Source organism: Sus scrofa, chromosome 15 (assembly GCF_000003025.6).
Source record: "Sus scrofa isolate TJ Tabasco breed Duroc chromosome 15, Sscrofa11.1, whole genome shotgun sequence".
In the NCBI taxonomy this organism is placed as follows: domain Eukaryota; kingdom Metazoa; phylum Chordata; class Mammalia; order Artiodactyla; family Suidae; genus Sus; species Sus scrofa.
The window spans coordinates 117176112-117192668 of record NC_010457.5 but is presented as its reverse complement, the minus strand read 5'-3'; positions in this window follow the sequence as shown (position 1 = coordinate 117192668).

Genomic DNA, 16557 nt, shown 5'->3' with positions numbered 1-16557 from the left:
ACAATCACTTTGTGAGTCAGTGAACCTGCTGAACTAACTACTTTGAGTTGGATTTATGCCAGAATTCTATTAATTGTCTAGCTTCCATATGCCTTCACTTTAACAGAGATAAAAATGATGCTCTATGTCTCTAGTGATCAATGTCAGCTCAGACGGGACATATCTACCATTCCTCACTGTTGTGCATTCCTCTTCCCCCAGAATCTGATTATGTAAGTAAATGCCATTCATTCCTGCTGAGAAATGACTGGCCATTGGGTTGCAGAGTCCCTCCTTCTTTGGTCGATGAGTCTGGAGTCAGACAATGACTCAGGTACAGACACTGGACTTAAGCTTATCATGTTTTACTAAGCTGATTGTCTCCAGTTTCCTGATCGTCCATCCTTGATTTAAATTAATTTTACAGTTTGAGCAATACCCTGCTTGGCTGCTCATCTCCCTTACTTCCAGGCGTATTGTGTACACACTGTGATCATGTGCCTCGGTGAACACAAGCCAGCGAATCATGACCTTGTATAATCCCCTCCCCTGGAGTGCAAGTGGAACCTCTGACTTGCTTCTGACTGATAGAATACGGCAAAGGTGATGGATGCCACCCCCTTGATTCAGTTATGTGCCAGAGCCTCTAAAAAAAGTGCACTCTCTCTCTCTCTCTCCCTCCCTTCTTTTTTCATTAACAAAAATTCTCCACACTAGCCGTGAAAATAAAAGTGAATGCTCACTTTAAAACATGACTTTACCGTTTTTCTGCTTCATGGACGCTATTTGATTTTGTAACTGCAAAATACAATGGAGGATTTGTTATTCTATTTGAGTTTTGAAGGAAGCATTAAAATGGCCCATATAATCTAAAAACTCCAAGAATCATCTGGTTCACTTTCTTGAGTATAGTTTTGTGACAAGATGTTTGTCAACACAGCCAACAACCAAGTGGCGATTGTTGTTTTGGTCAGTAATCACATTTTAACAATCCGGGTTACAGGGTTACCGGTATAGGTAAACCTAACAAAGTAAGTTTTAACAGCCACATCGTTTTGCTTTTGGGAACACCTTATTCCTAAAAACAAATATGAGACTGACGAAAATAGAAAGTGCTCTTCTCTCTATCTCTTTTTTTTGGGGGGGTTTTGTTTTGTTTTGTTTTGTTTTGGGGGGGCACACCCAAAGTATATGGAGGTCCCCAGGCTAGGGGTCCAGTTGGAGCTACAGCCCTGGCCTACATCACAGCCGCAGCCACATCAGATCCGAGCCACGTCTTCCACCTGCACCACAACTCACAACAGATCCTTAACCCACTGAGTGAGGCCAGTGATCGAACCCGCAACCTCATGGTTCCTAGTCGGATTCGTTTCTGCTGCGCCATAACGGGAACTCCAGAAAGTGCTCTTCTCTTAAGTGAACCTTTCTGAGAAGTAGCAGATAAGTCTGCAGAATGATGTCATTTGCTCAGAATTATTTACAATACATAAAAGTCTATCTAAATTCACTCAAATGCTTTCATGCATGTTTCTTAGTTATTCTATTCCTGTAAATTAAAACCATAAAAATTAATACAGTGGCTGATAATTGGATAAATTAATAGTTATTTTATTATATCAAATATATAAACTCTAGAAAAACCCACAGTGGAATTGATGCAGAAATAGCACTTTTAGTGAATTTAAAACACCTCCTTTTTTTCTATTTTGTAATTCTATCTTAATTAATAATGTGGCTCTCAGGCAATGAGTTGAAGTTGAAGGCAGGGTGTTGGGAGATGAAGGAAAACTGGCACACTCTCACTACTGAATGTCACCAAGAGGAGAAGGCGATTCCGTAAGTCACACTCTTTCACATCATAGTTTTCCTCTTAAACCTCTTATTTCCCTGTGTTCGCAGCTCTTCTCCTTTCTGATGATAACGAAATCTAGGAGTTGTGTACTTGTACAGTTCCTCGCACATCTTCAGGAAAGGCTGTTGTGCCCCTGAAACATCAAAGCCTTCTGTTCTAGCCTCATGCGGGTACCATTACCCCCGCCTTGGTCTGCCTGGTCCAAGATTCCTAACACTTCTGCCGCTGCATCTCCTAACACTGCCATTTATTAGTCTCGACTCCAGACTAAGAAAATCGAAGTCTTAGTGTATCATTAGCACTGCTCACCAAATATATTTATTTTGTCCTCACAGGTATATTGTGGTATTGTACTTTCTCATCCCCCTGAGGTTATCTGTGGTCTTGGACCTGCTTTGGCAATAACGTCTTAGCAGGAGTTCCCATTCGGGCTCAGCAGGTTGAAGACCCAATGTAGTCTCTCCAAGGATGCTGGTTCAATCCCTGACCTCACTCAGTGGATTAAAAATCCAGCTATGCTGCAAGCTGTGGTGTAGGTCACAGATGAAACTCAGATCTGGTGTTGCTATGGCTGTGGCATAGGTCAGCAGCTGCACCTGCAGCTGCGATTTGATCCCAGCCCAGAAATTTCCATTTGCCGCAGATGCAGCCCTAAAAAGAAAAAAGAAAGAAAAAAATCTGAGCAAAAAGGATGTGTATTACTCTGGACATAGCTTAAAAAGCCAGTTCACTGTTCATCACACTCTCTGCTCATTTGGGGTGACTCTCAATGTTCCAGGAAGTGTTTTCTCATTCAACTGGGGTCCTGGAGTCAGGACAATAAGGAGTGGAGCCCACAGCCAACTTGCAACAGACATATAATGCGAGCTAGAAATAAACTTAGTGTTTTGTGTTTTGGCTTTTTTTTTTTGTCTTTTTGCCATTTCTTGGGCTGCTCCCTCGGCACATGGCGATTCCCAGGCTAGGGATCGAATCGGAGCTGTAGCCACCAGGCCTACGCCAGAGCCACAGCAATGCAGGATCTGAGCTGCGTCTGCAACCTACACCACAGCTCACGGCAACACCGGATCCTTCACCCACTGAGCAAGGCCAGGGTTCAAACCCGCAACCTCATGGTTCCTAGTCGGATTCATTAACCACTGAGCCACGACGGGAACTCCACTTAATGGTTTTAAGTCATTGAAGTTTTCAGTTTTGTTTTTGTTTTTTTTTTAACGTCAGGACAACCCAGTCTGTTCTGATTGATGTGTGTATTGATAGTTTTCACATTTCTCTCTTACATTTTCCTACTCGGAGGAATGATGTCCCTCCTCTATCCTCTAACCTATGCTTTTATTTTATTTTGTTTTATTTTATTTATTTTATCTTATTTTATGACCACACCCATTTCATATTTCCCAGGCCAGGGATTGAATCCAAGCTGCAGTTGCGACTTACACCCCAGCTATGGCAACATCAGATCCTTAACCCACTGGATTGGGCCAGGATAAAACCTGCACCTCAGCAGCGACCTGAGCCACTGCAGTTGGATTCTTACCCACTGCACCACAGCGGGAGCTCCCTATGCTTTTATTTTAAAGGATGGTTGTTGCTGTTTTTCTTTCTGCATATACCTATTCTAATTTTCCATCCCTCCAGGTCAGCCGGTGGTTTAACATAACATTAGTCATGAATACTTGTTTTTCTTTGATCGGATTGGAATAGATCAAGTGCATTACTTCTCCATTAAAAGAATGAAAACCAAATTCTCAGGCTCGGCACAGTAAGAGGCAACACACAATCCTTTTCTAGCTCTGCCCTCTCAGCTACTATTTTGCACTGGTTATATCAGCAATATTTGGATGCCTCTCTTCAGTTAACAATACATCCTACAGCCTTGGTAGAACTTGGTATGATGAGAATATATTTTTCAGTCTGGAAGGATGATGTGAGCTTGTGTGTAAGTTCACATTTTTTATCTCACTTAAAGCTGTATGTAGGCATTTTGAGTTCTGCAAACAAACCTGTTGATAGGCAAATCAAATGCCATAGCATACTACATTTGTCTTAGATTCTTTTTTAATGACAGATGATAGCATATTTTTGAAAGCTTTGGCATAGAAATTAAGTTATCTATGACTTTTCCTGGCTCTACTTATAGCAATTACGCCTCAACTCTCACAAGAAAATTGATATAAAACAGAGTTTCCAATCTCATCAAGATCCCCTAATGTGCCTTAAAGCAATAATATGTGACTTATATTCTTGCTTTGGAAGCTTAAATGTAAATGATATATCATTACCCAAAAGATTATCTTTTGAGTCTGACAGATATTACCTTTCTAAAATCTTAGATGCCCTATGTAAGTTTTAATAAAAATAGTAAATTTTCCCATGTAGAATCTAATATGTAGTTACATGGTTGATCCATTTGAAATTGCCTTTGACAGTTTTTGACCTATAAAAATGGTAGTTTCATATGATTCAGCCTAATAACTTTATATATACTATGCTATTGCATTTTCCTTTATATACATGATGAAAATGTACAAGAAAAAATTGGTTATTTTCTCCCTCAAATCCTCTAGTATTTCTATATTCTTTATCTTGATGAATACACCATTGACTACCTAGTTGTCCAAGCAAATCTGGAAGTTATAATTAAGTCTTCCATCTTCCCTTCCTTTTACATCCAATTGATAATGAACTCTATTTTTCCCTAAAATATCTGAAAATTGCTATGCAGTCTTTATTGCTATTGCTACTGCCTTGGCTCAATTTATAAGCTGTCACAGATGGGATTCCCTGCAAGCAGACTGAGATAGAGACTATATGCAAGAGATTTATTAGAAAGTGTTCTTGAGATTGCAACATACCAGAGAGAAGACATGGAAGTGATAGCAAGAGGCCCACCTCTGCTTCTAACTCATGGGTCCCAGATCAACAAAGTCCAACTACAGAGAAATTTCACCCTATAAAGTTCATAAATTTAAAGTAAGATTTCTCAACCTTGGTGCTGTTGTCATTTGGGGCCGAATAAATCAGTGAGGGGCTATCCTGTGTAAGGCAAGATGTTTAGCAGTATCTTTGCCCTCTATCCACTAGATGCCAGTAGCAACTCCCAGTTGTGACAACCAAAAATGTCTCTAGACTTGGCCAAATGTCTTCCAGTGGCCCCATTTGCCCTTGGTTGAGAAGCAGTGATGAAAGTACATAACGGAGGCATACACCAGAAGTTGGTATTCCATTAGTTCGAAGTATTGCCTCTGGGCTGTCATTCAGCTGTACTGTGTCGGCTTTCTAGGTAGTGTAAGTTGTGACATGCCCAGCAGATCCATTGGTCATGCACGCGCTCTCACACATTGTCATCAAATGGGTTCCTTAGTCTAATACAATGCATGCAGGATGCCACATGAATGGAGCAAATACTATATAAACCTGAAGGCTTGTGGGTGAAAAAGGTAAATCAACACCTGAAACAGCCATCTCTTTATGCCAAAAAAACCCAGCTGCTTCTTTCAGGGTAAAGATGATCTAACGTAGTCAACTTGCTTCCAAATAGCTGATTGTTCTCCTTGAGGGATGGTGCCATATTGCAGAACTGAATATTGGTTTCTGCTGCTGGAAAATTGAACATTTGATAGCATCAGTAACTACATCAGTCTTAATCAGTGAGAGTCTAGGCATTTGGGTCCATGAATAGCCTCCAGCTTTGCCATAATAGCTATTCATTCACATGCCCATTGAGACAGCACTATTGTAGATGAAGAAGAACTGGCTGATACCAGCTGGATGCATTTTTGGTCTACCTGATTGTTTAATGCCTGTTCCGTAGTGAATGCTTTCTGAGAACAATACATGTGAGACAAATATTTTTATACTCTGTGTGCACATGCCTCATGTCGCTACTCCAGAACTCCCAGGTCTCTATCCAGTTAGCTAAGTCATGTGCTTATATATGTTCTAGCTTTGGAATATGTCTTCTTCCACATAAAGTAATCACTAAGTGCACCATCCAAAGTTCCATTCAGTAGAAGCATTTGCCCTCACTATTTTCTTTCCAGGCCCCCCTGGAAAGTGGGGTCCTGATAAAGCTGCCATCCATAGCAGCCTGCATCCATAGGCTTAATCTCAGATGTACCACTTCCATCTTACCACATTCTACCTATCTTTCTTACATATACAGCCATATAAGTCTCTCATGATGGGAAATTCTGGCTACATGATCACCTGATGTCACAGAGTCAGGCATTTAGTCTCTATAAAGGCCTAGTAGCATGGCCGATATTACTTTTTGAAAGGTATGTAATTCTCCATGGCAGATGTTATACTTTAGTCCTGGACTCTAGAGGCCAATGTTGTGATTCTTCCATTGGAACTTGACATAAACACCATAGAGCATATTTTCCCACCACTGATACCTCTAGTACAATAGGGACTCCAGGGCTATATGGCCAAAGAAGTAGGGCTACTATCACCATAGCCTGGACCTGCTGCAAGGACATTTCTTGCCCTGAACTGGTAGCCCTTTCCATCACTGTTATGGTGTTCACAGAGTGAACAGGTGTGATGTTCTGTGGAACGTCCAGCCAGTCCAGGTCTGTTCTGACCATATTATAACAGAGGACCCTAGAGTTGCTATTGTCTAGGGACAAAACTGTAAATCTATAAAATTATCTGTTCTGGGAGTTCCCATTGTGGCTCAGCAGTATCAAACCCGACTAGAAACCATGAGGCCGAGAATTTGATTGTAGGAGGGAGGAGGACACGAAGCCAGGGTACATAGGGACAGCTTGGCATCAGGGCATTTGGACCCTCATTCCTCCCAGAGAACACAAGTCCCCAAGGTGTTGTCTCCTCTAGCTCAAGCATCCACTCTGTCTTAATAAGTGAGAGTCTGTGTGGTTGGGTCCATGAGAATAAAGAGAAAACCTCTACAGACTCTCCCTGAGAATAAAGAGGAAACCTCTAAAGACTCTCAGAAAGAAAACAAAAAACATATACCCCTGAAGAAATGAAAATCAAACAAGTGTCAGACTTAAGGCCCCCGCAATTTTATAGCCCCTGGAGGAACAGCTCATGCTGTGCTCCAGGAGGGACCAATCACAGAAAACTGCTGCATAGCTGCTGCTGCCTGCAGTTGGGTGACACAGCACCCTGGCCAGATTTGTCATTGCTAACAAGAAAAGCTGGAAAATAGCGGGGTGACCACTTCAAAGTTCTGACAGAAAATTGACTCAAATCTAGAATTCTATATCCAACCAATTTAGTGTGAGAGCAAAATAAAGACATTTTTCAGATACACAAGGCTCAAAAAGTTATCGTCTATGAGTTCTTTCTGAAAGAATTCCTGGGGATAAACTCCAGTAAGAGGCAAAAAAAAAAAAAAAAAAAAAAGAAAAGAAAAGAAAAGAAAAAAAGAAAGAAAAATCCAATTAGCCGAAGTGAGTAAAGACATCTGACTTGTCAATGTCCATGTAAGAAAAGTGACCATGGGAAGTGCTGAGGAAGGGATGTAGCACTAGTTTGAAAGCAAACTATTGTCTTGCTCAGAGGGAGGCTATATAGTTAAGAAACACATTTGGCTTCAAGTAATAGAGAAATCCAATTCATGGAGGGATAATTTTTTTTCTCCTAACAATTCTGGAGGAAAGAAGCTGCTGACTCTCAGTCCAGGAGCTTCATGAATGTCAGGCTAGAGCCTCTACAAGTCTCTTGGTTTCTCCTTCAGGCTTAGCATCACGTGGTTACAAAGATGCTTGCCATAGCTTCTTATAGTATAAGTATGGCCATGTTGATAGTAACACTGGGTAGAGTGGAGGGCAAGTCCTTTCTGTTCTCTTATTAAGAAAGCCAGAGATTTCTCGTATGTCTTATTGACCATCCTCTCTTGGAAGTGGGGTGAATTAGCTTTTACCACCCCTATGTGGGAGAAGGCAGGGAGAAAGGTTTAGGAATGACAATAATTCATCTGACTAGTGTCTGCCTCAGAGGCTAGAGATGCTGATTCACTATAGATGTTGATAGTGAAGGGGATGGGGTATGCCACTCCAAAATATGCCACTTTGGCTGGCGTGAGGATTATTTTGAGCCAAAGGCAATGAAGTGTCAACAAATAAAGGAAGCGTTCTCTGCCCTCCCTTTATCTGCCTGAAAGCAAGACCTAAGTCTCCCCCTGCCCCTGCCTCCATCCTGTAGAGGATGAGAAGAGTGACCCCGATCTAGAGAGCCAGCATCAAGATGAATCTATGTAAAAAACAGTTTACCAAGAGTTCCTACTGTGGTACAAGAGGATAGGCAGTGTCGCTATAGTGCTGGGACACAGGTTTGATCTGCAGCCTGGCACAGCATGTTAAGAGCTGGAGTTGCCAGAGCTGCAGTGTAGGTCGCAACTGCCACTTGGATTTATCCTCGGCCATGGGAACTCCATATGCAGCAAGACAGCCAAAAAAGAAAAAAAAAAAATTACTAAATAATCCTTATCTTTCATTAGTTTTCCCATATATTTCCTAGTCAGTTGCTCCCAATTTATCATCCCTTGAGGCCCAAACCCTCTTTCCTTTTTTAAAAAGGGTGTATAAGCTCCTGTGCCTAATTGCTTCTTTGAGTTTCACTTTTTTTTCTGTGAACTCCTGTGAATGTAAAAATATTAATACATTTATTCTTTGTCTTCCCTTAATCTGTTGTTTGTCAGTTTCATTTGCAGGCCTTCAGCACTGAATCTAAGAGTGTAGAAGGAAAGTTTTTCCTTGACAACAGAAAAGTATAAATTCAAGCACTTGTATTTACAAATCACAGATAACTACAATTGTAAACATATAGAAAAGATCTTATTAGCAACAGGATGCCAGATACCTTATAAATCCCAAAAAGGGACTAAACAGTTTGCTCTGCCATTTGGAGATGAGTATGAGATTTCAAGGATGCAAGAATGTAGTCCCCGAAGTAATTCTTCATCTGGGTAGAATAACTTGACTATAGGACGTTTGTTTTGCAAATGTCATTCCCAGAGCTAACTGTTCAGAATTTTGAGAACCAGGAGGACAAGAGAGAAGAAAGGAGAGAAATTAGAAGTTGTTAAAAAACAAAACTCAACTATGGATCTCTATCACCATTTATCAAAGAAAAGTTTTCTAGTGCTCTAAACAAGCAGACTCCAAGTATGTGAGCAACACAGTCCTATCTGTAAAAATATATGTATACACCCTTCACAGAGGTATTTTCAGTTTTAAATATATACATGAACTCTCACAGTGGATATTACATAAGAACACCAATATCAAATGACATTTTATTACTAATATATTAAGCTGAATTTCTTCTTTAAGATACAAAATAAATATACACACCCCATTTTTTTTTTTTTTAATTTATTCCAGAGACCAGTGCTCTTGACCCCAGATTTGGAAACGACTTTAATTTCCATTTTGGAAAAATAGACCTGCCTGATGGAAAAGCCCAGGCACAGCACAATGTGTTCTGTTTGCTCCAAGGAGGTATTCTGATTCCAGCAATACAAGGAATTAAGATGGGAAGGCTGCCTGGAAACAAGATTGTTTAGGGACTTCTTTGCACCTCGATTGTTCACCCTGGTGATTGTGAATGGAATTCAAATCACTTTAAACAGACAGAAGAGTTGCTGAATCATCTTGACTGTGGGCTTCCAAACCTCCAAACCGGCAGCCACAACCAAGAGGGACAAGAAGTTAAAAATTCTGTTGAAATTTTTAATTTTACAAATGCAAAATTATATTTAAAATCTTTTTTTTTTTTTTTTTTTTTTTTTGCCTTTTTTTTAAGGGCCACACCTGCGGCATTTGGAAGTTCTCAGGCTAGGGCCTGAATCAGAGCTACAGCTGCTGGCCTAAGCCACAGGCACAGCAACTCAGGATCCATGCTGCATCTGTGACCTACACTACAGCTCATTGCAACACCAGATCCTTAACCCACTGAGCAAGGCCAGGGATCCAACCTGCATCCTGTGGATACTAGTCAGGCTCATTACCACTGAGCCACAAAGGGAACTCTTATTTAAAATCTTCAATCATAATGAATTATAAGTGAAAAAAAAAATCACTGCTTGCTGTCCTTGTGGCTTGTAAAATTCACAGGCAAAATGAGTAAGGTCTATTTATAGTACTAATATTTTTTAAGAAAGTGGACCCCTGTTCTTTCACATAAGATAAAGGCCCTTTTGATTTCCTTATATGGTATCATCATTTGAGTTTACTATTTCAGTAGCAAGCATGAAACAAACATATAACCTTAATCTGGAGCATATTTAAATGATGTTGAAATCTAATAAAATTTATGGCCCGATTCTCTGCAATTGCTCCAGTTTATTTCCTTTCTTAAGCCAAAGCTATGAGTAAAAATACCATTTCTTTTTAAATGATTTCACATAATAAAAATATAAAGTCTCGATTAAATTGATCTTTATACTACTGTTCCTTCTGCTATATTCTTTTTATGAAATTGATATTTTTTGTTCAATTGTTTAATTTCAACTGAAATTGGAAGACCAAAGCAATGTAGGCTATATAATAACAAAATTGCCTCACACTGGTACACTTCCTATTTTTCAAAGCACTTTCTCATTATTGAATTTTGTTTCATAACAAATGTAGTTATTATTTCTCTTTTGATATATGAAGGAAACGAGGTACCAAAAGGTTAAGTGACTTTTTAGTTACACCATTTAATTAGTGATGGAGCTAAGGCTGGCACCGAGAATTCCTGTGTCTGTTACAGAGTTCTTTTCTACTTTGACTATTCCATGAGTCCTGCCTGATATTTTCATGGAACTGAGCCAGGAGTGTACCCTCACCAGCTAAACTCTGAGCTCTTCAAAGTGGAGTTCAAGGAGATTGTCAGCTCTTGGAATCCTCTTTCAAATTCGGAAAGAGAATGTATACACCATAATGACATGGCAATCTAGTCTTTGGGGGAATGACAAGGTTCAAGATTATATGGGTCCTACTGGGAATCAGATAAATGCAGCATCAATGAGTAGGTCACGGTTAAGTGCAAGGTACAAGCTCATGAAGTAGCAGGCTAGAAATTGATAGTTAACCTGGTCTCCATGGAAGTTTTTTAGAAAATGGGAATGTTCCTGGAGAAAGATTAGAAGCTTGAAGATGTGCAAAATGGGTAATCCAGGGCCTCTTCCATCCTTCAGCAGCTGAAACAGGACTATGCAGCAGGTGCTTATCAAGTGACTAGAAAATGTGAGCCCAATCAAAGCACTCAGTGCCAGGAACTGGAGGGAAGAATTTGGGAATGAAATTAAAATTTCAAGGCCTGGATAATTCAGAATTATTCCACATTAAGCAAGTAAATGGGAATATGGATATCCAGGAATATAGGGATTTCCCAGGGCTGGTGTAAGGATTTGAAAGCACACAACTCACACTGGGACTTGAACCCACAGGCTAGTATTCAAACCCGGCCAAAACTCAGATTAGGACTTGAAGGCATTTTTTTTTTTTTTTTTTTTGCTTTTTAGGGCTACATCTGCAGCATATGGAGGTTCCCAGGCTAGGGGTCCAACCATAGCTGCAGCTGCCAGCCTATGCCACAGCCACAGCCACACCAGATCCAAGCCGCGTCTGCGACTTGCACCACAGCTCACGGCAACGCCAGATCCTTAACCCACTGAGTGAGGCCAGGGATCGAACCCACAACCTCATGGTTCCTAGTCGGATTCATTTCCACTGCGCCACAATGGGCACTCCAGAAGTAGATTTATTGAGAGGTAGATGAGTGTGGGCTGTCTCAGAAGGTGAGTGGCCTGGGAGAAATATATTCCACTGACAGAGTGTGGATGCTATCTTAAAAGCTGAGAGGCCTCAAAATATGGGGTGGTGAATTTTTACAAGCAGGGTAATTTCATAGGCTAAGAAGTTCGAAGATTATTCCAATCATTTTGGGGAATGGAGGGGATTTCCTGGAATTGGGCCACCACCCACTTTTTGTAATTTTTTTTTGCTTTTTTTTTAGGGCCACACGGGCAGCTTACAGAAGTTCCCAGGCTAGGGATTGAATTGGAGCCATAGCTGCCCACCTACGCCACGACCACAGCAATGCAGGATCCCCAACCCACTGAGTGAGGCTAAAGATTGAATCTGCGTCCTCATGGATAATAGTCGGGTTCATTACTGCTGAGTCGCAATGGGAACTCCAAGTTTCTATACTTTTATGGTTGGCCCGGGAACTGCCATGGTATCTGTGGGCATGTCATTTAGTGTATTATTATAACGTATTACAATGAGGCTCAAGATCTACTGGAAGTCAGACCACCTGTCATCTTGGACCTAGTTAGTTTTAATGGGTTTTTAGGGCTATGTCCTTCTTAAAGGGTTGTGCCCTGCCCCTTTCACTCCTGTTTCAGATTCTGACCACACAATTACACGAAGGCAAGCCCTCGGGCCTTGGACCACGACTAGAGAGACTGCTGATATGAATTCAAACAAGATGCTCTGGGCCAATGTCGGAAAGGTAATCTGGTTGCTGTGGGTAGTTATAGGGACCGTTTACAGTAAGCTTTTTCTAAAGATGCTTGGGTAGCTAAGAGACAGAGGCAAGGTCAGAAAGAAAACTGCCTAAACTGAAAGGGAGAGATTTGGCTGCTTTTGAGTTACAGGTAAACCAAAAAGGGAGTCTGCATAGGTAAGTCCCCGTTTAAACTCAGGGAACTAGAGTTACTTGTTAGGATTCAGCCTTCCAGCTCCAGTCCAGTTCTCCCACCAGAAGTTTTCCTAAATGGGGGAAAACTCAATCCCCCACAGAAGGATGTCGCTGAAAAGCTCGGGTCCTGGTTAGGCTGTACCCACTAATGTACAGGTGGTTTGGGTTGCCCAGTCCCTACCAGATAGGCCTGGCCACCTAACACCCAACCTCAGGTATTCTGAGGAAGCAATGATTGCTGGGAACTCGCAAGAGAGAAACAATCACCTCTTTTTTTTTTTTTTTTTTTCCTGTTATGAGAAAATTCGGCATCTTGAAGACAAATTCTCACAAGGCAAATTCTCCCGTGGTCCTCCAGAAGTTGAGACAAATAAGGCAGAGCAGTGTTCTTGCTTGTTGGATATTGTGAAGTTACTCATTGATGTTCTAGCTTGTTAGATTTACTATCTTCTCAGCCCCCTTTCCTCCGGCTGGAGGTAGGGAGCCTACAGGTGGAGCCCCCAGCGACAATAGGAGTGGGGGTGGGGAAAGCCAGAGACTTGCTCCAGGCTCTGGGGTAATTGAAGTCCCAGCCAGGACTTCCCAACTGTTCTCCCAGGCAAATATACATCCTCCAGCTCCTGTACTGAGCCAGTGAAATGTATTGACTCTTCACTTCTGCAGGAGGCACAGAACTCTCCACACTGGAGGTGGGCTAGGGTGGGGAAGACGTCCTAAAGGAAGAGGTGAAAACATTTCCTGTATCCGCACCGTCACCCATCCTCGCAGAGAGACTGAATCCTGAGGTTTGAGAGCCACCTATCAATCTTGTGTTTTTTTCCTTTCATTCATCCTAAGGGAACAGAGTTTCTATAAATTATTTGTCAGGGTGGAAACATTTTCTCAGGGGAATATGTAGGACCTGGAGAAAATGCGTCTTCCTTTGCAGCTGGTGGAATTCCTTGTAGGAAAAGACACAGAGAAGCCAGTAATGGGTCTAAGAAGCTTTCCTGTTGGCCCCAAAGAGTCTTGAAAAAGGAAGCGAATTTGCATAATATGAAGGGAAGGGAGGGCCGAGGGGCTGGGAGGGCAAGTTTCCAGAGAGATGAAGACACAGTAGTCACCCAACCTAACAGATTTCAGGGGAAATGAGAAAATTTTAAGGGTGTCAACTAAAAAAAATCCACAACCTGAAAGTTCAGAGTTAAGCTTTATTTGGGGTGAAATTAGGACTTAAGCCCGGGAGACAGCATCTCAGGTAGCCCTGGGGAAACTGCTCTGAGGAGGCAAGAGGGAAAGCTAGGATATTTGAGCTTTTGTAACAAAGGGGAGGTAAGTAGGAACCAAAGATTTACAGAAAACCTTTTCTCTGGAAAGATTAAAGGTCTGGGCTTACTGGAATCACTCCTTTGATCTGCTTTCCTGTGTTCCCTCACGGCTCATTGGCCCACCCTTGGGCAGGGCTCTTCTCACAGGTGACCAGGACATCTTTTGTTTTGCCAAGTACAGCCCTGGAGGCAGGATTTCAGATTGCTCTGAAATACTGTCCTGAAGAGAAAAGAGAGAATATCAAGATCTAAATCCTAAAGGTGAAGCGGGGGGCATGCAGCCATGCACACATTTCACAGAGGTTTGCTGCTGGTCTTGTGAAGGTCACTATTGGTCACAGACATCCGTCATCATTGATGGATTTTAGGGTTTTTCTAGATATGAGGAGATGCAAGAAGTGGGCTTGTAAAATCTTCTCCTAAACATTATCTAACTATCTGAAGACCTGTTCTTCCATTTTTCCAAGAGCACAGAGTGCCTCACTCCTGGTCTCCACCCTGAGCTCCACTCAGGGGGTGCTACGAGTCAGCAGCTGCCGTGGCTCATGTTCTACTCCCTGTAGAGCCTGATGGCAAATGCCAAACTTCAGTTCACAGGGCATGTTATTAAATCATTGGCTAAGTGACATATGGAGTAAGCTCTTCTGCCTTTGCTCTAAAATTACTCATAACTCCTACATTTCTTATTAATGCATTCATGGGGGGGTTCTTTTTTTTTTTTTTTTTGTGGGAGGAGCTCAGAGCAACAAGTGGCCAGCTAGACACTCGAGTTACCCCAAGAGAAATTAAATGTTTCGGAAATACAGCTGTTGATCCCTGTTCCATCAAGTTTTTATAGGATGCCTTGTAGTTTAAAATAGCCTCATAAAATCATTATTTTCTGTAAATAACGCAGTTTCTATCTAGGTTCCATTTTGTGAATGAGAAACCAGGCTTCCAAGAAAAAAGTAACTTGGCCAAGTGGAAAGTAATTTGAATGATGATTCTTTTTTTTTCTTCTCATCTAGGCATCTGCTAATATTTTTTTAAAACGAGTTTATTTTTTAGGCTCAAAGCAAAAGTGAGAGGAAGGTAGAGATTTCCTACATAGTCCTGTTGAGGAGGAAAAAAAATTCTCCACTACCCTTCTAGGTTCTTCTGGCTGGCCTAAGAATTAAATTGACATTGTTGTGGCGGCTGTCAGCAGCCCAAGGCCAGAGTGTATCAGCTCTGGTGGCAGCCCTATGGCCTCAGTGTACCAGCTCCAGCAGCTCTGTGGCCTCAGTGTACCAGCTCCAGCAGCTCTTTTACCCGGCGAGAAACCAAGCGAGAACTCTGAGAGTTGGAGAACTCAGGTTTATTACACTGGTGGGCCCAGAGGAGATCGCTCTCTGGAGTCTGAGCCCCGAAGAGGGGTTTCACAAGGCTTTTATGGGCTAGTTCTTCCGGGTCCATGCTTGGCGGACCAGAGTGAGAACTGGCAGAGGAATAGATGCGGGAGCAAGTTTACGGAAGCAGATGTGTAGGGGAGGGGTGGTTAGGGGTAGTTGGCCAGGTTTTTGCTTGGTCATCATGGTCAGGGTGTCTCCTTTCTGCCTTTTGTTGGGACATTTTCCCCTACAACAGGAGATAGATTAACAGGAGAAAATCAGACAAAAGTTTAGTAACATGTATACAAAGGAGAGATGCAGGAAAATAAACTCACTGAAAGGGCTGAAGCCCACATCTTAATTACCATCCTCAGCTAAAGACAAAAGAGGATGTTGAGGGTGGGAAGAGAGGTTTCCAGGAAAGGAACAAAAAGCATGGGTAAGATTGTTATGCAGATTTAAGTCTTTTCTACTGATAAGTTTCTAGGGAATTGGTCATCTTCCTCTTCCTGGTACAGCTTGAGAGATACCCTTACAAATAGGGATTTTCCTTCTAAATATAAATGTTTCTCAGGAAAAGGTAAGTCCTCCTTGGTTTTTCCCATGTCTACTATTTCTTAGAAAATAACCAGCTTAATATACTATTCCAAAGAGACACATTTTGGGGGTGGCAAGTTCTGCTCCCCTCACCCCCTCACTCCCACACATTCACAGCCTCCCCCATTGTCATCTCTCACCAGAGTGGTACATATGTTAAAATTAATAAACCGCCATTGACAAATCATAATCACCTAAAATGTATAATTTACATTAAGATCCATCTTGGTGTTATACATTTTATGGGTTTGGACAAATGATAATATTGTAATTGTTATAATGTTGTAAAAAAATTAATAAACAGTAACTTTAAGTAAGGTTAAGAGAATCTTAACCCCACACCCTGCAACAAGAACAGAGCCCCACAGGAGGACCTGAACCAAGCAGGACCCTGTGGGGCCCTCAGGGGTACGTACATATCTTTCCATATCTCCTACTTCTTGTTGGCAGAAAAAAGACTTGAGCCTTCTAGACCTTCCCGGATATCAAAGGGCAGATTCAAACATTTGTTAGGGAAGTGAGGGTTATGCAGAAACCAAGGAGGAGCAGTCAGGACACAGCAATGGGCAGGGAGGGTCCTAATCTCTCCAGAAGGAGTATCTGTAACGCAAGGAGTATCTGTTTGGCGAGAACTGAGGCTCCACCCAGGTGGAGGAAGGTAACTACTCGAGGAGAGCCCCAGCTGATTGGAATCTGGAGGCTGAAGATTGAAATTCCTGGAGCACCGCCCCACTGCCTCACCACCAACCAATCAGAAGAAAGTCACACACCTGCAGCCCCCTTGCCCTAAATTTTGCCTATAAAAGCT